At 43.8% G+C, this 18,570-nt stretch overlaps 1 pseudogene; it reads right to left on the bottom strand.

Moving 5' to 3' along the window:
* Positions 12,796 to 15,486, bottom strand: Gm18929 (predicted gene, 18929; annotated as a pseudogene).

Genomic DNA, 18,570 nt, shown 5'->3' with positions numbered 1-18,570 from the left:
AAGTCAAATCAAATCAAATCAAATGCAGACAGTGCAGCTCAGAAGGAGGAAGACAAAGACCTGCAGGCTGCCATGTCACCCACAGACCTGACCCCCAGTGCACGCACAGGTGGGCTATAGACACCTACTTGGCTACACAATGGAGGATACCACCAGGGTCCCCACAACAAAGTGGCCAGCCTGCAGCTGTAGCCACACTGTGTGCCAGTATGAGTTGGTCAAATGGGAGAGAGAGAGATATGAAACATCTTGAGCATGAGGAAGAGAGATGGAGCTAGAGACCGAGGGTAGAGAGGAGTAGCCTGTTATGAGTGGCCAACCCCACCATCTGGGGCCATGTTGAAGACGCAGACTGAGCTACCACTGAGGGCCATGTCTGAATCCATGACTATGCAACCAGCAGATGGGGACTGTGTTGATGTCCATGGCTCATATTATGACTAGAGAATATGGAGATGTCCCAGGTCGGGGCAGCCAGTGAAGACTACGTGGCTATCCAGGGGCTGTGCATAACTGGCCATGCTTTTCATTGGATTCAATACTCTGGAGAGCTGGCCCTGTCTCTTACTGCTGGTAGCACTCAGGAGAGCAGGCCCTGCACCTCATCAAGACACCACAATGAAGCTGACCTTGGGTAAGCCAGCCCAAGGACATGAGTGTGGGAGAGCTAACCCCACCAGCCATCTGCCCTGTGAGCTATCCCTGTCCCTCACCAGCTACAGCACTTGGGAGAGTGGGCCCTGCACCTTGCCTGGGCAACATAGTAGAGCTGGCTCTGCTGGAGGGGTACACGTAAGCCAGTCTGAAGGGCAAGAGCACAGGAGAACTGGCCCCACCACTTGTCTGCCATGAAGTTGCATGGGTATGGGGGTGATGCCCTTTCCCCCTAAACCCTTGCCACCAGTGGTAGTCAGGAGAGCTGGCCCAGTGGGCTTTGTATGAAAAGTCGCCATAGTTCCTGTGATGGTTCATATATGCTCAGCCTAGGGAGTAGCAGGATTAGAGGTGTGGCCTTGAAGGAGTAGGTGTGTCACTGTGGATGTGGACTTTAAGACCCTCATCCTAGCTACCTGGAAGTCAGTATTCTGCTAGCAGCCTTCAGATGAAGATGTGGAACTCTCAGCTCCTTCTGCACCATGCCTGCCTGGATGCTGCCACGTTCCCACTTTGATGATAATGGACTGAACCTCTGAACCTGTAAGCTAGCCCCAATAAAATGTTGTCCTTATAAGAAATACATGCCTTGGTCATGTAGTCTGTTCACAGCAGTAAAACCCTAACTACGACAGTTTCATAGTAGAGTTTCTTACTTTTTTTTCTAAAACATGGATTTTTCTAAACCTACTTTATTTAAGATTCTAGAAAGCTTCAAACTTCCTTCTAGCCAACCCATCAGAGGTAGAAAGAAAAGAAGGTTTATAGGAAAAGGAGGTTGTGGATCTGTTTAGAAGTTGTTCTTTGGGAAGGGAGGGGATGGGGGGGGAGGGGACTTGGGAGGGGTGGATTCCACTCTTCAGAATACAAGCAGTCCAGTCCAATAGCAAACACCAAACGCAAACCAGTAGCAGCAGCTCTGGATTCAGCAGAAACAGCAAGGCTCCCTGAATCGGCATGAATCAGTGGAAGCATCAAGAATCAGCTGGAATACCACGAGAAACTCGTTGGCATGTTTCTCTTTATGAAGTGACGATCAATGAAGAAGTGAAGCGCTGCGTGCAAGTGACCTCTCAGGGTTTATGGGTTTCGTTTATACTTTTTCCAAACATCACACACCCTCTCAAGCATCCACTCCAACAAAACATCGCATGCCTTCTCAATGTCTGCTTCAGCCAAACATCCTCTCATAAGACAGCTGCCAGAAAAACATCACATGACACAACTGAGTTTCCAAAGAAACCAGAAATCTCCATTCAATAAACAAAACCATACCCCCACTGGACTCTCTATTCTAGCTCAATTAGAGTTAATAGATCTAATTTTAAATATTCACAGGACCGCTCTTAGTGTCTTCAGTATCCTTATGGCTATTGAAAAAGACATTTACAGGTGGATTAGAGCCAATGACGACTGAGCATCTGCAGCACAACTGGGAGGGAAGGTACTGTTGATTCTGCTTGCAAATGATGGGCTCTGCTGAGAGTACAGCTCAAGAGCAACACAGACAGCTAGGCCCCTTCAGCAGACTCTGTAGCAGTATGATCAACATATAGAGGTGAACGCATACAACCATATACATCCAATATGTGTGTGAGTTGTTTGCCAACTAGGAAAGAGAGTAAATCTTGCCATGGATATCACATGAGACACACTTACACTGAAAACGCATGTGGTACACACTCAGGCTCTCACACATACACACAAAAGGAAAAAAAGTCTTAAAAATAAAATTACATCTCTAGCTTGAGTTTTAGGTGGATAGTTAAGCAATCTAAAACTCGGAGAAGTGTGGACATGATGTCTAAGCAGCATGGCAAAGATTAGCTATTGACTAATCAGGTGTCAGTGTTGGGATTTCAATCCAGGCTGTTTGGTCACAAAGTTGCATGTCTTATGATATATTGGATTTAGGGCTTTGACTCCTGGCTCACCTGCCTTCTAAATATGAATTTCAGGTGAAGAAGTCATAATCTTACGTTTCGGGGTATTTTTCCTACTTATATGTCTGTCCACCCTGTGGGTGCCTGGTGCTCCCAGAAGCCAGAAGACAATGTCAGAGTCCCTAGAACTGGAGTTACAGGCATTTGTGAGCTGCCTTATATGGGTGCTGGGAATGTAACCCAGGTCCTCTGCAAGAGCAGCAAGTGCTCTTCCCCACTGGAGCATCTATACAGCTCCCACAAATGGAATTTTCAAATTAAGTTTTTGTATGTTTATTCATTTTCAACTTAAAAATTCAGGTATGGGGTGACCTCCTTTGTCTAAAATATTCTTCAGGGCTATTGTTAAGAGTAGCTACCTTTTAGTATAAAAACATTTCAATTTGACAATAAATGGTGTGTGTGTGTGTGTGTGTGTGTGTGTGTGTGTGTGTGTGTGTGTGTGTGTATGTGTGTGTGTATGTGTGTGTATGAGGGTATGTGTGAGTGTGTATGTGTATGTCCCTGTGTGGGTGCACTGGTATACGTGTGTGTATATATGTACATGTATACATGTGTGTATAGAAGCCAGGGGACAACATTGGATGTTATTCCCTGGGTGTTGTACACATTTTCCTTGATATATACTCTCTGAATATACTGGAATTCACCAATGACCTAGGCTGGCTGACCAGCAAGCTTCAAGGATCTACCCAAGCCTCCTTCCGAGCACTAGGCTTACAAGTGTTCACTGCCACACCAGGCAGGGTTTTAAACATGAGGTCTGGAGATCAAATTCAGTCTTTGTGATTGCAAGGCAAACATTTTACAGACTGAGTCATGCCCCAGCCTCACCAGTAGATTGTATTATTAGCTACAAAGAGGTTAACTTATGTGTTCTATGCAGATGAGCTATATACTGTGAAAGTGTCAATACTTGTTTCCTCAGCGTGCGCACGCACGCACGCACGCGCACACACACACACACACACACAGCCATCATCACACACAGCCGTCATCACACACATCATCACAGTTCCATTCTAACTGCCATTAAAGATGAACTAACTTAGGTTTATAGAATACATACTTTTAAGAACACCATGATTCTGCATTAGCTCTGGCTATCAGAAAATAACCAAGAAAACTCACATGGAGGAGAAAAGATTTATTTGGGACCATGATTTCCAACATTGCAGTTCATGGTCCATTGACTCCATTGCCCCTGAGCCTGCGCTGAGGCAAAATATCATGGCAGTTAGAATTTCAACTCAGGACAGCCAAGAAGCAGAGGAAGGGGGTAGTTAGGCTCTGGCATCCCATTCAAAGGCACTCCGCCTTGTCTTGCTTCCTCCAAGTCTCTCCTCTTTAACAATTATCCCACCTCCCAATAGCACCACAGGCCGTTAACCAAACTTTGAGCACATGGCTCTTGGAAGACATTTTGGATCTTGTGATCCAAAGTTGGTACCAGGTACTGGGGTATTGCTATGATAGGCCTGACCATGCTTTTATTTGAAAGAATATAGATTTGGGGACTTTAGATTTGGAACGCAGTGGAATGCTTTAAATGGGACTTAATGGGTCATCCTAGTAGAAATATGAAAGACTTTGTTGCTGGAAGTAATTTGAACTGTGTTGACCTGGCCCAAGAGATTTTAAAGGAGAAGAATTTCAGAATGTGGCACAAAGACTGTTTTTGTGGTATTTTGGTGAAGAATGTGGCTACTTTTTGCCCTTGTCTGAAAAGTCTGCCTGAGGCTAAGGTGAAGAGACTCAGATTAATTGCATTGACAATGGAAGTTCAAAAAAGCCCAGCAGAGACTTTGTTCTCTGGTTAAGTCTTATGAAGAGAAGTTTGAACAAGCATAGCAAACTTAGAAAGGCAAAATATAAAATATATGCTTCGAGTATTAAAGGAGTACCAGGAAGTGAAATGGAGCAAAATCCTGTGTTCTAGGAGATAACAGATTAAGGGAGTGGGACCTTGGGGCAAGATCCTACCCAGCTAAATTTAGATCCAGGCATGGTGGGACACACATCTCAGGAGACAGGCTGCTGATCTCTGCATTCAAGGTCAATCTGCAGAGCAAGATCCAGGACAGCCAAGCTTAGGCAGTGAAGGATTTGGAAAACAGAAAGCCAGTGATAATGTAATAGTACAAGCGGGTCATGTTCTAGTTCCTGCAAGCAGCAGAACTTGGCAGCATCAGCCATGTGGCTCTGGCTCTAGTTAAGAATGGAAAGAACTACTGGGACAATTGATGCTGGTTAGCTGGAGCTAAGAAATTAGCAATGATTAAGAAGAGACCAGCATCACTGAGGCAAATCTTCTGGGAATTGTTTTCTGGGAGCAGAAAGAAGCTGTGTTCCAGAGATAGCCAAGGTCATACCTCATACTGTGGCTGGACTTGGTAATGTTTAAGAGTCACCCATGTGGTACTGGTTTTGAAGGCATGAAGGTGTCATGAAGAACAATTGAAGCTTAACACTGTGAGAGGTCATGGAAGGCCATTGGTGAAGGTGCAGCCTCAGTTCTAGTTGATGACCCAGGACTTAAGGGGTCATGCATAGGATTTGAGGCTTGGCACGATGAAGAGAGCCTATGAGAAGCTATTGGTGAAGTCTAGTTGGAATGGAACACCCCAATATATTGGAGATGACAGTGCCATGGGATGATCACCAAGAACAGCAGCCATAGTGGAATGGATCAACCTGAGCTTAGAGTGCTACAGAGGGCAGAGCTGGCCCCCTTAGAAGGAGCCCAAAAGCTCAAGTGGAATCCCAGACACTGAAACAAGAAGCTTTAACATTGAAATTGCCTTGGAGACTCAAAGATGTTAGAGATGCCAGAGTCATGGGATACATGCTGAGGAAAGCTGCTAACAGGGAGTGGAACCAGCCCAGGAGAAAGCAGTTTGTTGCAGTCAACAAAGATAGAAAAAAGAGTGGAGATCTGAAGACCTCTTTGACATCAGCCATGGAGAGGCAGAGTTTGGAGTTTGTCCAGCTGGTTTCCTGTCTTTCTTTGGGGATTACAGTTAAGTGATTGGATGAATCTCAGAAGAGACCTTGCTTGACCTTTGGACTTTTAACATTGTTGAGACTACTTTAGACTATGAGGACTTTGAAAGTTGGACTAAATGCATTTTGCATGATGCTATGTTTAAGTATGGCCCCCCAAATACTCATGTATTTGAACAAATCTATGGGGGCCAGGGAGTGGAATGTTATGGTTTGTATATTCTTGGACCAGGGAGTGGCACCATTTGGAGGTGTAGCCTTGTTGGAATAGGTGTGTCCTGGTTGGAGTAGATGTGTCACTATGGGTGTGGGCTTAATACTCTCACCCTAGGTGCCTGGAAGTCAGTCTTACACTAGCACCCTTTGGATGAAGATGTAGAACTCTCAGCTCTGACTGTGCCATTCCTGCCTGGATGCTGTCATGCTCCCACCTTGATGATAATGGACTGAACCTCTGAACCTGTAAGTCATTACACCACAACTCCGAGCATTCTGGAGATTTCTGTTGCCTCTTGCACCATGGCTTCAGCACTGTTCTGGTACTAGGTTAAGGTACAAGGCTGAAATGATGACACAGACTTGAACTTCTCCACACTAACACTAGGTTAATCAGATGAACCTTGCTTTCTTCTGCCCCCCTAATAGGAGAATAAACTTCAAATCCTCTAGCCCTGATTTACCACTGTCCTAATTATGCAGGGTTTTAAAAAGCAATGTGCATGACCCAAGAATCCAAGATGCCACAAACTCACAGATATCAAAGACCCAACTAGGACAGTGGCTCTTGGGTTTTTGTATCTGTCTTTGTTAGGGTTTTATTGTTATGAAGAGACACCATGAGCACTGCAAACTCTTGTAAAAAATTTTATTTTTAGATTGGGACTGGCTTACAGTTCAGAGGTTCAGTCCGTTATCATCATGGCAGGAAATATGGTGGCATGCAGGCAAGACATGGTGCTAGAGAAGGAGCAGAGAGCTCTACATCTGGATCCAGAGGCAGCAGGAAGGAAGACTGAACCATAGGGCCTGCCTTGAGCTTTTGAGACCTCAAAGTTCACCTCCCAGTGACACACTTCCTCCAACAAAACCGTACCTACTCCAACAAAGCCACAGCTCCTAAGAGTGCCACTCCCTATGGGTCTCTTGGGGTCATTTTTATTTAAACCACCAAAGTGTCAAACCAAAGAAGATTAATGATGTGAACATTTGAAGTAAAACCCCAACCAGGGGGATGGTCGTGTGCTATCCATGAGATGACCAGCTTGTTCGGGGAAGTTGAAGCCCATCTGTGCATCTCTGACTCCAGCTTTGGCCTTGACTGTTTGCAAGTTGTTAGTCACTGGCTGACGCTCCCACCCTTAACCTTGCAGATGCCCCAAGTGCTGTGAATTATACTAAACTCTCTTCTCACATTCACATTGCCAGTGACAGCTACAAGCTTCACCATGATAGACAGTTAATCCAGTCACAGATACTGTGATACACACACACACACACACACACACACACACACACACATATGCAAGATCTGCAAATCTTTTTGTTACTTCCTATACAACTGCTTGTCTTTGGGGTGGTCTGAGGTGGTATCCTAGCTGATAGCATTCTCCTAGAATCCATCCTTACTTAAACTTTATCTGCATTGGAAACAAGGCACCGAGAGCAAGAATATCAGCAAGGGTGATAGAGCTCTGGATATGTCCCTCAAGGGTTGAGGCATGGCTACAAGCCAACCTGCTGTCACTGGCCCAGAGCCTTGCCCTGCCTCTTATTTGTTGAGTTTATTTAGCTCTTATGCAGCTATGAGCCCTCTTTATCTTCCCCGATGCTTTGGACTCTGCTGCCTTAACCCTTAATCTCTCTGTGGAAGGCAGCCAGTGTTCTCACTATGCACAACATGCAGCCTCTTCCGTTACTACCTACAGAGACCTAACCGTGATGTTGTCGACATGGGTCCATATAGGTCCAACATGCAACTTTAGCTATCCCATCCCCTTACCTAAAGCCCCATACCAACCTTATCTGCTTTTACCATTTTCTGTTCCTCACAACTCTGTGTATATGGGGCCTCTCTCCTTTCAAACCTCACTTCCTTATTGCCCCCTTGAAAGCCTTTTTTTCTTGTCTCTGTCTAGCAAGCACATTGGTTCTGTCAAGAATTTCTAACTACACTTGAGTAGTATGTGAATGGTATATGTCTTGCAATAGACTGGTTACTCTGCCTCTCTACATAACATCGGGATTCCATAGTAGCCAGGATTATTTTCACCTACGTTTCTTTACTATCTACAATGATATTTTGTACCTAACAGACACACTACTAAAAATGACTCCTGGAAAATGAGCTCAAACTCCCACTTGATCCTTATTAACTGAGTTATGTGCAAGCAAGTTTTTTTTTTTTTTAAATCTGGTGTTTTTAAATCTAAAAGTTCATATGGTCCACATTTGAGGAAAGACATGAGGGAGTACTCCCTAGGCAGAGTCCTAAATTGTGAGTAGATCTTCAAAGGGTGGCCTAGTGGATCAGTAACAACTTGGTAACTCACCATTATGATGCTTTAAACACTGGCTTTGAAGGCCAGCACTATATTTTTCCAAAGAATCACTGCAAGGACTATCATCAGCCTCAAAGGTGTGTGGTGCAAGGTCCCCCTGTTGAAGTCCTACCACTTGGCATAACACTCTTACCATCTTGAAAATTTCTGTTTTAAACAAGGAACCCCTCACCTTGTTTATTTTCTTCCATATTTGAGAAACTATGTATAAAGATGCTAAAACATTCTTTTATATGATTTGGTGTGAACTTAGGTTTTCAGCTCCTTTGAGAAAACATTTAGGAGTTTTCATGGCTGGAAAGAAAAATCCCGTTTACCTTTGTTTAGAGAAAAACCATGTAAGCCATTGAGCAAAGTGGCTGAGGCATTTCACCTTCCTACTGAGGACCTCTATGGTTCTCTGTCCTCATCAGCATCTGGTGTTTCATTACTGTGCATGTAACTATGGATGTGTAGAGCTACCACATTATTGTCTTAATTAGTCACTAATAACATTTGGTGTTGACATCCCTTCATATGTATATTTGCCTCCTGCAGACTCTTTTCCAGCAATGTATCCTCAGGATGAATGCCCATTTACAAACTAAAATACCCTCTACTTCTTCCTTGATAGTATCATACGTGTAAACAATGCATCTTGAGCATATCTAACTCCAGTCTTCCTTGATAGTATCATACGTGTAAACAATGCATCTTGAGCATATATAACTCCAATCTTCCTTGATAGTATCATACGTGTAAACAATGCATCTTGAGCATATCTAACTCCAGTCTTCCTTGATAGTATCATACGTGTAAAGAATGCATCTTGAGCATATCTAACTCCAGTCTTCCTTTCCCACTCTCATGAGGCACCACCAACATCTCCTCTCCCCTCACCTTTCTCCCCTCTGTTGTAATCCACTGGGTCCTATTAGTACTGACTGTTGGTTGGTATGCTGATGGGGCTTGTTAGCCGGATCTTGTACAGTTCTTACACAGGCGACCAATAGCTGCAGTGAGTTCATGCGTGCAGGGGACAGGGTGTGTCCAGAAGACAGCATTACTGCAGCTCTCCTCCCCACCCTCTGTCTCTTCTATTCTTTCCACCCTTTCTTGATGCTCCCTGAGCTGGGGTGGGGGTGGGGGCAGGGCAGAGGATGTTTTGATGCAGTACCCACATTGACTTCAATATCTGTTGGAGGATAAGTTGTCATTAATAAGATTAGGAGTGTGGGTGGCATGATTTCCGATGCCTTTAATGTCACAACTGGAGAGACAGAGGCAGGCAGCTCTCTGTGAGTCTCAGACAAGCCAAAGCTACATAGGGAGACCCTACGTCAAAGAAAGAGAGGGGGCAGAGGTTAGATGGCTGAGGTAAGACATATTAGACTGTGATGGTTTGTATATTCTTGCACATATTTGGAGGTGTGGCCTTGTTGGAATAGGTGTCACCTGGTAGGAGTAGGTGTGTCACTGTGGGTGTGGCCTTAATACTCTCACCCTAGTTGCCTAGAAGTTAGTCTTCCACTAGCAGCCTTTGGATGAAGACATAGAACTCTCAGCTCTGCCTGTGCCATGCCTGCCTGGATACTGCCATGCTCCCACCTTGTTGATAATGGACTGAACCTCTGAGCCTGTAAGCTATCCCTAATTAAATGTTGTTTTTTATAAGACTTGCCTTGGTCATGGTGTCTGTTCACAGCAGTAAAACCCTAACTAAGACAGACTGATTCTGAAAAGAAAACAGAATAAGAATGGTGAAGTAGCCAGGAAGCTGGGGGAATGGAGATATTAGTAGGATCCACAGATTCTAAAAAATTGTTGCCACTAAGGAAAGTTAATGTGGAAGAAGCAAGAGGAAGAGGGGCTAAGGTGGGAATAAAAAGAGAAGCCATAGAAAGGGCACAGGTGCAAGTGCATGGGATGTGGCTGAAGAGGACAGAGAGAACACCTTGGAATGGTCAGCCAGGAGAAGGGACACACATAACAACCTAAACCCTAACCAACGAGGATGCCAACAAAACCATCATGAGATGCACAGCAAGAGTGGAGACTGTTAACAGAAAATAAGGGTTAAAAAGAATACATAGGGGGGTTTATGTTGGGCTGAAGGGTGACGTTCTCAGATCCCTCTGGCTCTCGAAGGCTCCATATCTTTCAATGTGTGTCGTCCTTTATCACCTAAGATATGAGACTTGTGGGCACAAAGTTGCTCCTAAATTCCCTTTAGTCACCTGTTAACATCTACAAAATAACAGTGGTAGTCTGTCTCTCTCATTTGTGATATTACCTGCTGGTATCTTCTTCTGTTCTTAAGCAGATATTTATCACCTTATTGTTATTTTTAAAGGACCGAGGCTTGGATTTACAGATTTCCTTTACTGAGATTTTAAATTTTGTTGATTTCTGGCTTTTAGTATTTATCTTCCCACTTAAAGTTAATCTGCTATTCTTTTTCCACTTTCTTAAAACAGAAGCTTAGGTTATTGATTTTTGGAGCTCTCCTCTGATATCCATGTGCAAAGCTTTAAGTTTCTCCTAGAGCAGAGCCTGTGCCAGTGCCCACATGTTGTAACAAGTTTTATATCCCAATTTCTTACATTTTGTTAAAATTTCCATGTAACTTTCTGCTATTCATGTCTAGCTTAATTCCATTGTGGCATAAGAGAATTCTTTTAAAAGATTTTTATATTTATGTAGTGTCTCCGTATGACAGAGTGTGCGTATGCTCTGTGTGTGGAGGTGCACACAGAGGACAAGGACAGTGTCATATCTTTGAGACCTGGAAATACAAGCAGTTTTGAGCCACCAACCTAAGTGCCAGGAACCAAATTTGTGTCCTCTGCAAGAGCCACAAGTACCGGTAACCGTTGAGCCGTCTCTCTAACCCCAAGAGTTTGCTTTTTAAGATTTCCTTTTCTGACGTTTGCTAAGGTGCTTTGTAGGGCTCATCACGTGCTTTATTTTGGCAAACATTCTCTGCAAGCTCGAGACGAATCCATCTTCTGCTGCCGTTGAAACCTTCTGTAAATGTTAGTCAGATTCAGTTGACTGATGCTGCCTCTCAGTCCAGATGTGTTGTTCAATGATTTCCTCCTTTCTGGATCTGCCCGTTACACCGAAACCTCTAATTAGAATGATCAGTTCTTTTATTTCTGTCTGGAGTGGTATTTGATTTGGCTCATGTGCTTTCAATGCTGTGTTGTTGGCTCATACACATTAGGGACTGCGGTGTCATTCTGGATACACAATGCCTTTACCACTTTGCAATAGCCCACTGTTTTTCTGATTTTTTTTATGTCTGAATTCTTCTTTGTATGGCATTAATACATCTACCCCAATATAATTTGTATTAGAATGCTGTATATTTCTTCATCTTGCTGCAGGTGTACCTGAAAGGTATTGAAGGTTCATGTGCAGAACGTTACAATAAATTAAATGCCACAAGAGGGCAAACAACATGAATTTCTTGGTATCTCATCACGTATAAATGTTACGTACACAACATGCAACCGGATTATGTTTAAAACAATGTGCAAATGCAATGAAGTTTGCTTCATGAGTTGATTCTTCCTTTCACAATAGATGTCTCCGCAACTTCATGCCACTTCATTACAGCATATATCAAAACTGGGGCCGTGCTTCTCAGTCAGCCTTATGCAACTGTCTAACTCCCTTGCTGTCATTTGAACAGTGTCCGTTGCATCTCCTTAAAGAGTGCATTTCAAGTAACTGCTTTCTTTTTTCATCAATGAGAAACTTTCCCTCATTCTCTGAATCATTTTTTTTTCTGAGCTTGAGCAATTCAGTTCTATCTTCAGGCACTGGAACCACCGCCGTTCTAATAGCATAGTTAAGACTGCACACCCCAGACTGACATCTGTGTGGCACAGAAGAACAAGTTGCACCCCAGAGGTGACCATGATCATTTGGCTGCGTTGCTGAAATATCATGAATGCACAATTCATGATAAGAAATTTCCTTCAGGTCATAACCAGAATTAAAAAGTTAGAGGGAGATTTTGCCAATGTTGTATAAATATATGCAGCTGTGTGCTATATTGGAAGTCAAAATCAGAATCCATTTTAGTGTTAACATCAAGACCTTAGGAGAAAAAAAAATTTTAAAGAAAAGCTCTCTCTTGTCATTTATATACACCAAGAACTATTTACAATTAGGACTGGGATGGGCAACAATGATGATGAACAGACCCTGCAACTGCAGCAAATGCTTAAACTAATATGAGTGTCTTTCCTAGCTAGTACATAAGCCTTCTGACCATATGGACGGCATTTATCAGTCATTAAGTAAAACCAGGGGAAAGCAAAGCAGGTCTCAGGGAGCCTCAGCCTTTCCAAATGGAAAATGGTCTTCCAGGTCAGGCTTCATTCAGTCAGGAAGATGAGTTGAGGCGTTGGATACAATAATCCTCTGAAAATTGCTTTCTCTTACACTAAGATAAGATAATAGTGGTTATTGGATTCTCCCTGTGTCTCTCTCCATCTCTGTGCCTCTCTTTCTGTCTGTCTTTGTCTCTGTCTGTCTATCTGTTGGCAGGAGGAAGGCCCTTCCATGTCTGTTCCACACAAGAACGGGGCCAACAAATCCGGCTCTTGCAGAAGCAGAGAGGGCACCGTGATTCATGCTTTCTACAAATAGGTTGAGGAAGTAATACTCATTGCATCTTCAGAGGTTTTAATACCAGAAGGGTGAATGCTTGCAAAGTACTTAGCACCATGGTCTCAGTCCATCTGGAGTACCTCACAATGATCTGTGTAGAGGCCTCCTGATGACAGTTAGCAGATGCTAAGTATTCTTCCTCTAGTAGCTTCTGTCACAGTCTTCTCGTGAGTAGCACTAGCTTAGCATTTGGAACCCGTGGCTTGCCAAAGTAAGCAAACATGGTGTCAGGTGCACAGCAACTCATCCCGGGGGACGCATCATCATCAGTGACAGCTCTGTGGGGGCGGGGTGAAGAACAAGAGCTGCTGCTCTGTCAGGCCAGCACCCAAACTGTCAGACAGCAAACAGAACCCTGGGTAACAACTCAGGAGGTATGGATTCCAGTTTCTACATGTAAGGTAGAATTCCAGTTACATGGAAACTCAAACAAAAATACCCAGACCAAAACACACACACACACACACACACACACACACACACACACACACACACACACCAGGTAGACATTATATCATGTTCCAATCAAGAGAGGTTTTATGTCTAGTTAAAATGCTTTGTTTTGTTTTTTGATTTTCAGTGGTGGTGTTAAGGCAGCCAGAATCTTTCCTTTCCTTTGTGTTATATTGGGCTCAGTTAACTAGTTGAGCACCTCCCCCATTCTATAAGTCACTTAACCTAGCTGAGACTGGCCTTAAACTCATGCTCCTCCTTTCAAGTGCTGAGATTTCAGGTGTGTGCCAGGATGCTTGGCTTCCACGGACGTTTCAAATTTCTCTGCCACAAACCAAGACAGCCATTCTATACTTTTATTTCCAACCTGCATTCAGATAATTCATGCTCTAAGAATGATTTAAAATTAGGTTTAAGAATACCTATCCTTATTAAAAGGCTTCACTGAAGTCTTTTAGAATCCATTAAAACCAAGAATCAGATCTGCAGCTCTCAACTGGTGTCTAAGAACAACTGGGGGCTTGTGGATGGAGAATGCTAACATTCTTTGCACATGCCACAGCACATGTGATGCCAGAGGCTCTTAATTCTCTTATTGCTGGCTCTTCCTGCTGAGTGTCAGGGCCATACCTGGTGGGCTGTATGCCCAGTGCTTAGCAATCTCAGCATCAACTGTGCTCGAAAGGGATTGGTCATCAACAAGTACTGATCTAGTAAAGCTTGTGGTATGACATCTTGTACGTCAAATCTCCTGTCTTCATTGGTTTGCAACCAAGACTGATGCTTACTTACATCCATGTCCTCATGGACATAGGGAGGAGTAGCATCAATATTCTCAGCAGCAGCACTGACTAAAGTCATGGAGTTCATCTTGATTTGTTAAAATCCGTTCTTTGTGGTTTGTTACTGTTGTGCCAGGAAGTGTTTGTGAACCCCAAACGACCACCAAGGAGCTGATTCTGATGCATTCGGATCTCTTTATTACAGGATTGATCTTGGACCCCCTGCCAACCTTGACATGGGAAGGCAGAGCCCTGAGCATAGTTTTAGGCAAGCATTTATAGAGGCAAGAAGGGGTTATCTAGCCTGAGACACATCTGGTTGGGGGGGGGGGGCTATTGTGGCCTTTTACATAATTGACTGGTGCTGGGAGCCAAACTATAAACTTAACTTCTGCTTTCCTCTTGGTGGTTGTTAGGAAGAGAAGTGTCAGGGGCAGATTTGTAACCTGGAGATGTAGATTTGTTGGGGAATAACCTGGAAGTTGGTACTAGGCACAGGCTTGCTAGATAATTCGAGTTAAACCTTAGGCCGATTCTCTAAGATGGAGTATGAACCTAAGATGGAGTTGGTATGGTCTCTCATTACAGTCTGGTAGCTCATTTATACCCAGCTCTTCTTACACCTCACTCCATTGTTCTACACCCCCAGCCTGTTTAGGAGCATCCAGGCTGGAAGCCTGCAGTTCAGTCGGCAGGACTTCCCACTTGTTCTTTAATGTCTGGCTCATCCATGTGGGGTTCTATCTTCTCTGTCATCTCTTCAAGTTCCTTCCAGGTGGCTATGGTGATCTTAGGAGAGCCCCATATGGGGACCCCAGGTGCCTCTCCTGTTCTCTATGGGAGGAGTCTCTCCTCAGAGTCCTGTTTGAGCTCTGTGTCAATATCTATTTCATGTAAATAAGTCCCTCCAGAAGTGGAAGAGATTGATCTAGGAAAGCCCTTAGATTGAATTCCTGATCTAAGAGAATCAAATCTGGAGAGCCAGTGCCAATTTCTGGCAAGAATTTAGACTTGTGCTAGCAGGCTTTTTTTTTTTTTTTAAGATTTATTTATTTTATGTATGTGAGTATACTGTAGCTGTCTTTCAGACACACAAGAAGAGGGCTTCAGATCTCATCTGAGATGCTTGTGAGCCACCATGTGATTGCTGGGAATTGAACTTAGGACCTCTGGAACAACAGTCACTGCTCTTAACTGCTGAGCCACCTCTCCAGCCCCCTCCCCCTTTTAATCATTCTCACTAGTGGCTGCTTCCTGATGAGACTTGGAGGACAACATATAGAGTAAGGAGCTATCGATTGTAACATCGATGTACCCTGCAGAGTTCCCAGATGTCATAGCAGCACAGTCTTATGGAGTTCCTTCCATTCTGCCACTAGAATGAAGGACACTGAGGTCTGAGGGAGAATCCTCTGGTTTAATATGTTCTTCTGCAAAACCTGTGATCTTTGATGTTATTTTTGTCTTTGCTGGTAAGTCTCTTGACTTTTACTAAACGGAGATATGAAAGGCCCCCAGAGACAAACAAATGAACAAACAAGCTGCTTGGGTAATCCAAGCTGAAGGATCAGTGACCAAGTTAATAAATAGCAGCCCTAGTTACTTCTCTGTTCTTGTGATAAGACACTACAGCCAAGGCAATGTTGAGAAGGAATCATTTAATTGGGGCTCACATGGTCATCATCGTGGGGTGCATAGCAGCAAGTAGGCAGGCAGGACACTGGAGCAGTAGCTAAGAGATTACATCTGATTAACAAGTAAGAAGGAGAAAGGGAGGGAAGGAGTGAGAAAAGGTGAAGGAGGGAGGAAGAGAAGGAAGAAGAGAGATGGAAGGAGGGAAAGAAGGAGAGAAGAGCAGGGGAGGGGAAATGGGAATAGCTTTGGCTTTTGCTAATCCCCAGTGACACACTTCCTCCAACAAGGCTATACCTTCCAATCCTTCCCAAATAGTTCCTACTGCAGCAACACACACACACACACACACACACACACACACACACACACACACACACACACACACACATACACATGAGCCTATGATGAATTCAATCACCACGATAGTTTCAATTACTTCCTTCATTGGATTTCTTGACATGTTACATATGAAGCAGTCATGAAGCACTCAGCATAGGCCTTTTTGGACTCCTCACATGTTATCAGAACTGGAAAAACTTGGACAGCAGCATTTTCTTGGTAGCTTTCTGACCAACTCCCCTTCAAATATGTTCAAAATTAGCAGTACAGACTTTTCAAACATGAAGCATTCTACAGTTACAGCACATCTCACAAAGGGAAGGAGAAGACACTCTGTAATGTCTGTAATCTGTGGAAGGGAGTCTTGCACATTGGAGGCTCGGCTTCTGTCTTCATGCTATCATTACTATCTGGGGGGGACAGCTCTATAAGGACAGGGCACACTTTGGCCTCCCCATCAAATCACTATCAGCCTCTTCTCTAACAGTGCCAGCAAAGCTACCTTAATTGTTTTCCTCATCTGATTATTCTGATCTTTAAGAAAGTTCTAACCCCAATGAATAGTAAATATGTGGAAAAAAAGCAAATGGTGTTGAAGGCCAATTCTCCTGAAGTTATTGGAACTGTTCCATTGTATATCCACCACCTCTGGCTCTTATGATCTCCCTGCCCCTTGTTTGGGATGATCCATGAGAGGAGGGCTGGATAGTGTTGTTCCATTTAGGGCTGAGCAGTCTCTTATTCTCTACACCTTAACCAGTTGTGGATGTATGCGTTAAAGCAGATACCATCTACTGAAAGAAAAAAGAAGGTTCTCTAATGAGTGCAAGAGATGCACTAAGCTATAGATATAAGTCATTGGGAGCCAACACTATACACATGTTGCCAAGGAAAGTAGTGCATTCTCTCCTGGAGTTTATGACCTACCGAGCCATAGGTTATATCTTTAATAACAGTGCCAGGAAGGAGTTCTGTCAGAGTGCTTCAGATCCAATTGGAAAGTGCCAGGGTGGGGTGGGGGTAGCCCTGGCATCCAGGTACTGAGACAGGATGCAGTTTAGACAAGACCAAAGGCTGATGCGCTCTGACCTTACAACTCTCTCTTACTGTTCTGGGGGTCAGAAAGTTGCTGGTTTTCTGGTGGTTTAACTCTTTTTTTTTTTTTTTTTTTGGATGTCATTTCTTTTTTTTTTTTCTTTTTTCTTTTTTTTAATTATTATTAGGTACTTTCCTCGTTTACATTTTCAATGCTATCCCAAAGGTCCCCCATACCCACCCCCCCAATGCCCTACCCACCCACTCCCCCTTTTTGGCCCTGGCGTTCCCCTGTACTGGGGCATATAAAGTTTGCGTGTCCAATGGGCCTCTCTTTCCAGTGATGGCCGACTAGGCCATCTTTTGATACATATGCAGCTAGAGTCAAGAGCTCTGGGATACTGGTTAGTTCATTATGGTGTTCCGCCTATAGGGTTGCAGATCCCTTTAGCTCCTTGAGTACTTTCTCTAGCTCCTCCATTGGGAGCCCTGTGATCCATCCAATAGCTGACTGTGAGCATCCACTTCTGTGTTTGCTAGGCCCCGGCATAGTCTCACAAGAGAGAGCTATATCTGGGTCCTTTCAGCAAAATCTTGTTAGTGTATGCAATGGTGTCAGCATTTGGAAGCTGATTATGGGATGGATCCCTGCATATGGCAATCACTAGATGGTCCATCCTTTCGGCACAGCTCCAAATTTTGTCTCTGTAACTCCTTCCATGGGTGTTTTGTTCCCATTTCTAAGAAAGGGTAAAGTGTCCACACTTTGGTCTTCGTTCTTCTTGAATTTCATGCGTTTGGCAAGTTGTATCTTGTGGAAGTTATCCAATACAGACAAAGCTTCCAGGATAGTACAAGCTTGATTTCCTCAATGGTCTATTTTAAATGGATTTTTTATTTTAGTTATTAATATGACCTAGCCAGCCCCCCCCCCCCAGTAATCAAGGCAGAGTCCCATGGACTTATTTAATCAGCTTAACACAATTACTGGGGGATAACTTTTAATCTATTTTTCTGTACACTACACTGTCTACTTCCTAGCTGCACTCCCAAGTACTTGCTGTTTGAGTCTTGCTCTCATTATTTCTGCTCCATCAGTCCATCTTCAGGGGGGGAGGCATATCATTTGACCACTTGTGCCTGCCCCATCATCTCTAATGGAGACTGTTCTCTCTGTCTCCCTTTTCCTTCTTGTGGTCTCTACCTGTGATCCCCAGCCTGGTACCCGAAATTTCACCTCCCTCTATTCTCCCCAGTAATTGGCTATAGACATTTTTATTTAACCAATAATTTTAAATTGGGGAGAAAAGTTTACAAGCATCACTTGGTATCTGTGAGGATCTGGGGTAACCAGATCTTGGGGACCAATATTTAGCATTGGAATACAGAGCAACACCAGACCAACCCCGAACAGTCCATGACTCAGGTATGGGTATGTTCGGCAATAAGGTCTCACCGCCATGTTTTTCCTTTTATGTTGTAGAGATGGCTTCTTTGCTTTTAAGT

Source organism: Mus musculus, chromosome 18 (genome assembly GCF_000001635.26).
Source record: "Mus musculus strain C57BL/6J chromosome 18, GRCm38.p6 C57BL/6J".
NCBI lineage: Eukaryota > Metazoa > Chordata > Mammalia > Rodentia > Muridae > Mus > Mus musculus.
This window is presented reverse-complemented; position numbering and strand designations above follow the sequence as displayed.